Source organism: Nansenia antarctica, assembly GCF_963989245.1.
Source record: "Nansenia antarctica genome assembly, chromosome: 1".
Classification (NCBI taxonomy): domain Eukaryota; kingdom Metazoa; phylum Chordata; class Actinopteri; order Argentiniformes; family Microstomatidae; genus Nansenia; species Nansenia antarctica.
In genome coordinates, this window is record NC_137674.1 from 73,756,707 (window position 1) to 73,764,814 (window position 8,108).

An 8,108-nucleotide genomic window follows, 5' to 3' on the forward strand; every position below is an offset into this window, starting at 1 on the left:
CCCCTTCTCTCTCTCTCTCTCTCTCTCTCCTGCTCTCCCCCCCTCTTTCTCTCTCTCTCCCCCCCTCTCTCTCCCCCCCCTCTCTCTCTCTCTCTTCCTCTCTCTCTCTCTCCCCCCCTCTCTCTCCCCCCCCCCCCCTCTCTCTCTCTCCCTCTCTCTCTCTCTCTCTCTCTCTCTCTCTCTCTCTCTCTCTCTCTCTCTCTCTTACCCCCCCCCTCTCTCTCTCTCCTCAGCTGCTGCCCAACTATGATTTCTTGCTCTCTGCATTTTTATTTTCCCTAACGTGGGAAGCAGGAGAGGGGTTCTGGGAGCCTGTGAGGAGCGGAGTGTTCCGGCCTGTCCTTCTGCCTGGTCATCCCTGGGCCTCTGGTGACCCGGAGCTCAGCAGTGTCCGGCATGCCTATCCCCTGACTGGACGCACTCTCATCTGGGGCCAAAATACACCAAAATAGCCCTGCTTCCTCCCCTTCATGGAAGTACTATCTATCTATCTCTCTTTCATTTACTCCATTCTTTCCTTTTTCTTTTAACTGGCCCGGTTATTGTCTGTGGTGTCACACTACCCTGAAGCGCTCCAGGACCGGGTCAGCCTGACCCCTGGAGCATTGTGGGTCCACATTATATCATGTTGTTCTGCTATGTGTGCTCGGGGTTGCTAAGTAGTCAGTTAGTTCTCTCTGTCTCTCCCTGTCCCTGTGTGAGCTCTCTCTCTCTCTCTCCCCCCTCTCTCTCTCCCTCCCCCCCTCTCTCTCTCTCTTTCTCTCTCCCCCCTCTCTCTCTCTCTCCCCCCCCCATCTCTCTCCCCCCCCCCATCTCTCTCTCCCCCATCTCTCTCCCCCCATCTCTCTCTCTCCCTCATCTCTCTCCCCCCCATCTCTCTCTCCCCCTCTCTTCCCAGCAGCATGTGAACCCTGGCCAGGAGGGTTTCAGTAGCAGAGCAGCAGCAGGCGCTCCCAGGAGAGGAGGCAACAGGAAGTCGTAGGATGAGAAAAAAAAGAGAGAAAAACAGGGGCCATTAGAGGACCGCCCCCGGGGTTCATTAAACCCCCTAATCTCACACGGCACAGCGCTAGGCTAGGGATCCTGAAGGCAACTCTTCACTCAGATAGCACAACACTGGGGTGTTCCTAAACGCACCTTCTCACGTAACATCACAGCACTCGTCAAGTATCTGAGTATCTATAAGCCCCTCCCCCTCAAGTATCTGAGTATCTACAAGCCCCTCCCCCTCAAGTATCTGAGTATCTACAAGCCCCTCCCCCTCAAGTATCTGAGTATCTACAAGCCCCTCCCCCTCAAGTATCTGAGTATCTACAAGCCCCTCCCCCTCAAGTATCTGAGTATCTACAAGCCCCTCCTCCTCAAGTATCTGAGTATCTACAAGCCCCTCCCCCTCAAGTATCTGAGTATCTATAAGCCCTCCCTGCCGCCCCCACCCCCAAGTATCTGAGACACAGTGACAACACTAAGATGCAGCGTAGACAGTTTGACTCCCACTCCCCGCCCCCCCCCCCATCACACTCAAATGTAATCTATATTAGTTTTACATACTCTAATTTACAGCCTACATAATTATTGTTCTACTGCTCCTTTCTGTCATTCTGTCGTCAACTAGTTTTGCTTATATAGTGTTGTTTATTACATTGTTGTTGTTGTTCTTTTATCATATTGTTGTCTGTACCTTTATGTCTTATGCACCAACCACACTAAGTCAATTTCCTGCATGTGCAAATATACTTGCCAATAATGCCTGAAGAAGGTCTATGACCGAAAGCTTGCAATAAACAACGTTTTTTTGCACAGTGTTTGAGTGTGTGGATGCTGTTATTTTGCACTCTACGAAATTATACTCGGCATTAAAAAAGGATTCAGATTCAGATTCTGATAGGAGAGAAGAGGAGGACATTCTACAGCTCTGGGATAATTCGCGACGGCTTGTGATGATGACAGATAGAAAAACCTTTGAAGAGTCAAAAGCGCTGACTGTCAAACGCCACTTTTCTTGGCTTGGTTTCAGAGAAAAAACAGATAGACACACACACACACACACACAGAGAGAAAAAATGCTTCTTGAGATTCATCAAATCAAAACACGACCCAAATCATCAAAGGAAACAGTGGCTGAGGCCGGTATGTACACATTATCATCCTGATTGTTGTTCTTCCCTCTGAGAAACAAAGCAAAGCGACCGCGGTTCTCATCTGGTTCGGGTTTGACGTCTGCATCTTATTCAGATTTACTGGGACAGAGGTCTCAGTGTTGGGGGTGGGGGAGTAACAGGACAAGAATGATACCTCAGAGCTCCAGAATCCTAGACTGCTGTATTGAATCAGAATCAGACAATCAGAATCACTTTTATTACATCCCCAATGTACAAGCACACAAGACTAAAGGTCTTTGGCTTCGGTTCCTCAACATTGCCGTTGCAGCATCAAGCGTATTGGACATGACATCACAGGTTTAACCAGTACTGGAGTGACAATGAGAGCCTGTGAGGACTCCAGATAGGATAGAAGTGATTCAGTTGGAAGTGGAGTTCCTCCTGGAGTGATGACAGCTGATAGTGACGGCTTACTCAGACCCCCGGCACACTGCAACACTCAACAACAACACTGAACACAGTAAACCCCACCACACTGGAGGGAGGGAGGGAGGGGGGGGGGAGTAACTCCTCTGTTATTGACTCAGAAAGAGTTGTACTCCCACAAACAGCTCCTCACTCACATGCTCAACGCGCATGCACGCGCACACACACACACACACACACACACACACATTTTAATCATTTATTTATGTCCACATAGAGACAAGTATACAGGGACACAAATACTGAAGGCACAGATGGGATGCATTCACAAACAGACATGGACAATGTCTTTCACATACAACAGGACAAGACTCACGGGTACAAGTAACACCGTCTCCACCATATATGGCGGCTGCCAATAATCGCAGAGACAGAGCAATACTTGCTGAGCCTTTTTGCTTCTCCCTTGGAGAACACACACACACACACACACACACACACACACACACTCATACAATCTCATTCTCTCAGACTCAATAATACCCTTCCATGTTACCGTACACTCAGACAATATGGAGGACCAAGTCTGTCAAAATTAACAATAAATATATAGATAAATAAATGAATGTATGAATACATAAATGAATGAATACACACAGTATAAGGAAATACATTTCTATATTTATTTATTCTTTTACGCATTCATTCTTTGTTTTCCACATTCATTCTTTGTTTTCCACATTCTTTTCCACATTCATTCTTTCTTTTCCACATTCTTTTCCACATTCATTCTTTCTTTTCCACATTCATTCTTTCATTCTTTCCCCGATTATCAGATCTGTATGCAAATATGGGGGCGTGTCTTGCATGTTGTCCTCGCCCCCACGCATTTTCATTGGTTGATGCCCCACGCATTTTCATTGGTTGATACCACGTGTGACGTTGTAAAAGCGACATAGTCGAGATAGTCCTTGGGCCAAACCATTTTTCATTACCATCTGGGTGGGCAAATTCTAGATGTGATTTTTTTATTCCTATACATCCCTGGATTATGTTTTGATATGATAGACCTTTTGGTTTGGCAGTTTATTAGTGGTTATCACCTCTTAAATGTATGGACTGCTGAGTTTTGCCAGAAAAAGTCCCCTGCCATATCTTGCTCCCCTTCGTATGATTCGCTCGTAGGTCGGGCTGTGGTTGTGATAGAGATGTGAGACCAGAGGGTTTTTTACGCACCTGAGTCTCCTGAACAGTAGATATCGACCCCTAGTCGATCAGACCTTCTTAGGCTGAGCTATGGTCACGTTTCCGCACCTACCCCCCTACCAGTGAATGCCCCAAAAAAATTGCGGGTCTCTGAAATAGAGGAATACATCTAGTTTGACATTAAATTACCAACCGTATTCTAAACTAAAATATTGTCAGGGTGCAGTAATTGGGGCAGATCTCATTACAACTTAGAGGCACTACAAACAAGGAATCTTCTGTAAATTTTACGTAAATTAAGTTACATTAATATTACTACAATATAAAACCTTGTCTCAAGCCTGGGTACACAGCAGGCTACAGAGTAAAAACAAAACAAAACAAAAAACAGCCTAAAACATAATAAGTTAAAAACATTTAACTTTAACTAAAAAAACACAAAATAAATCACAAGAATGAACACAGTTCAACAGTCAAAGGCCTTTTTGAATAAGGGAGCCAATGTAGTGAGTGTAGAATGGGGGTTATGTGGGGGTTATGTGCTCGTATTTGCGGACTCTCATCAGGATCCTGGCAGCGCTCTTCTGGATGCATTGCAGCTTCTGGATGCTTTTGCCAGGAATCCCGATGAAGAGCGCATTGCAGTAGTCCAGTCTTGAGGAGATAAAGGCATGGACAAGTTTCTCTGCATCTGAGGGTTAGAGTGGGACGGAGTTTGGAAATATTTCTGAGATGATAGGAGGTTTTGCACAGGTGTTTTATATGGTCACTGAAGGTCAGGTGAGGGTCAAACCTAGGGAAAGCAACTTCCTTCTCTAGCACCTTGGACAGGAAGGCAAGGTTGGAGACAGGTCTATAGTTGGCTAGAACCTCCGGGTCCAGGGTGGGCTTCTTGAGAAGGGGGCGGATGACAGAGACTTTGAGAGCAGGTGAGACATGACCAGTTCGAAGGGAGAGGTTAACAGCTTGAGTAATGAATGGGCTGAGAATGGGGATGTATGACTTGAGCAGAGCAGTGGGAATGGGGTCCAGGGCGCAAGTGCATGATTTCATACCTCTAAGGATTTCAATAATGTGGCTCTGCTGAACCTCTGTGAAGCATGGGAGGGATGGCAAACTCCCAGGCGAGGGGTTGGTAGCAGAGGGAGACAGAGAGGAGGAGCTGGGCATCAGAGATCGAATGTTGTTGACCTTGGATCTGCATCGCTGCTCTGTAGCTTCAGTAGTGGGAGATGGTTGTGGCTTCAGGAAATGGTTTATGGTGGAAAAAAATAGCTAGCTAGTTATAATAATAATAATAATAATAATAATAACTTGAATTTATATAGCACCTTTCAGGGAGTTAGATATACATTACCACTAACTCTAAACTAGCTTGCTAGCTAAAGTTACCTGAGGTAACTTACCTCTAAATATGGATCTGACTGGGGCTAAGTTAATTTATTTGAGGGGGTAAACATACACTTTATTTGGTTTTTTGCTTTGGTTGTGATAGAGTCATGAGCCAGATGAACTGTATGCGCCTGGGTCTCCTGAACAAGTAGAGTAATTTCCAATCATAGCATCATGTTTAAAAAATAAAAAATAAAAAAGTACAACCAGAATAGAAGTCCAAGTAGTACAATACTCATTATTGTACTTTAAACAGTTTTTCAGTGCATGAGGTCAGCTCACTGCCTGGGCTAGAGAGGTACTCCATTTGGTTAGGCTGGACATTTTTTTCTGGTGCCGTCAAACTCTGCATATGAATCATAGTGGAGGTATGATATATGGCATATATATGGCATATATATACGGTTCTTTGGTGGAAAGGCATTTTTTAAAGCCATTTTTAGTCACCACAAGTCTGTTCAAACCCAGGCAGCAAGACCAGCAGGAAAACACAACTAGATCTTCTATAATTCTAACTGGATAATGTACCCCGCGGTGGTGTAGCGGTCTAAGCACTGGCCACTAGTGCAAGTTGCCCACCGGGGACTGGGATCGTATCCCAGCTCGCCAGATCCGGATATGGCTGGGGCACACACGGGGAGCGACATATTGGGCGGCCGCTCCCGAGGGCAGTATAGGAGTAGTTCCGGACAAGGATCCGTCGCGCAACACCGCCCCCGTCTGGTGCTGGAGTAACGGTACTGGGCTCGAGGAGCCAGTCAGCTAGTCTGCCTGGCGCCCTCCTCTGGGACTGCCGGCCACGGGGTCGTGCGGCGGATCCTACGCAATAGGCAGGGGATAATTGGATGCTAGGTTGGGTTCAATTGGCTACCAAATTGGGTGAAAAAGGGGATAAAAAATCTGGGGGGGAAAAAAAAACTGGATAGTACTTCGTTTCCGGTCATAGTCAGCTAGATTACTTACTTAGCTAGCTTACTTTTACTTATCAAATGTACATTTTGTGATATAAACGCAGTGGAGACACTCTCAGCTGTCTGGCATCGCGCATATGCGCTCTGGGCTATGTCTAATTGAGTCAACTGGTATTGTGGTTATCACCAAGTTCTCCCATACAGTGCTGATGGTGGACTAGTATAGACCATTGCCGACATGTGTGAAAGGGGACAACATGGGAATAGCTTGGGATGTCGACATAGTTTGGGATTCCATGGAAATTATAGGGTGAAAGAGGCTGTGTGAGAACGGGGCTATAGACGCTCTACCCGTCTGTGGTGATAACTGCGTCGCTGCTTTCACACATCACGCGCGGTATCAACCAATGAAAATGCGTAGGGGCGTGGACAACATGCAAGATACGCCCCCAGATATTTGCATACAGATCTGATAAAGTGGAAAAGAAAGAATGAATGTGGAAAAGAAAGAATGAATGTGGAAAACAAAGAATGAATGTGGAAAACAAAGAATGAATGTGGAAAACAAAGAATGAATGTGGAAAAGAATGTGGAAAACAAAGAATGAATGTGTAAAAGAATAAATAAATATAGAAATGTATTTAATTATTACTGTGTGTATTCATTCATTTATTTGTTCATACATTCATTTATGTATCTATATATTTATTGTTAATTTTGACAGACTTGGTCCTCCATAAGACAACACTTAAGTCCAATCATACACCCACACACTCAATAACGCTTAAAGAGGTCTAAAGCATTTCCCGTCGATTTTCACAGATAGTGATACCAGCAGTTTGAATGAAATTACACCCCCCCCCCCCCCCACACACACACACACACACACACACACACACAGAGCCCCTCCTATTTGCGCAGACCCACCCCCATTGTGTGGGACTCTTGCTGACAGGGTTCTGACATTCCTTCCACAGTCCAGAGAGGACTGACAAATTACAAATGAGTCCATGTTCCCTGGTGCTCCCTGGTGTCCCCTGGTGTTCCCTGGTGCTCCCTGGTGTCCCCTGGTGTCCCCTGGTGTCCCCTGGTGTCCCCTGGTGTTTCCTGGTGTTTCCTGGTGTTTCCTGGTGTTTCCTCGTGTCCCCTGGTGTTTCCTGGTGTTCCCTGGTGTTCCCTGGTGTCCCCTGGTGTTTCCTGGTGTTTCTTGGTGTCCCCTGGTGTTTCCTGGTGTTTCCTGGTGTTTCCTGATGTTTCCTGGTGTTCCCTGGTGTTCCATGGTGTTCCATGGTGTTCCTGGTGTTCCTGGTGCTTCCTGGTGCTCCCTGGTGTTCCCTGGTGTTCCCTGGTGTTCCATGGTGTTCCCTGGGCCTCCTCCTTCATCCGAGTCACCACTCTTATCACTCTTATCCACCCTGCACTCAATTAGCCCCAGGGCCCCAGGCCGCATTTGAAGCCTCACACGAGGGGACAGGCGGGCATCGCAGTGGGCCAGGGTGGGGCAAAGGGGTGGTGGTGGCCTTTTAACCTCCCAACCCCCATCCCCTCCAAATACAGAGATAAGGTGAGGCGAGAGGGAGGGAGGGAGGATTATGGAGGGGTAGAGGAAGAGAGGGAGGGAGGGAGGGGAAAGGGTAGAGGCAATGGAGTGTAGACCTGTGGGTCGTTTACTGCCAGTAATATCAGAGGCTTCGCTAGTTTACAACCTCGACTTCTAAACTCATTATCATCTCTCGAGACCCTGAGAGTCGGCCGATCTCTCCCATTCATGAAACGGAATCCGTCCTGAATCCCAAACGGCTGCGTTGGGCCGCATTCCCACATGCCTCTCCCGCACCCCCCCGCTCTATCTTCTCCGGGCCCCCTAAAGCAGTTACTACAGGATGTCAGATTGTGTGAGATAGAGTCATACAAACCTGTGATTTGTGGTGAGAAGACATTTTTTATAGATTTCTTACATATTTCCTCTCCCTCCCTCCCTCCTTCCCTCCCTATGACGTGCTGGTATCCAGCTGTCCCCTCTCCTCCTCTGGCCTCCTCCCCTCCACCCACGGTCGGCCCGGGTCCAGCC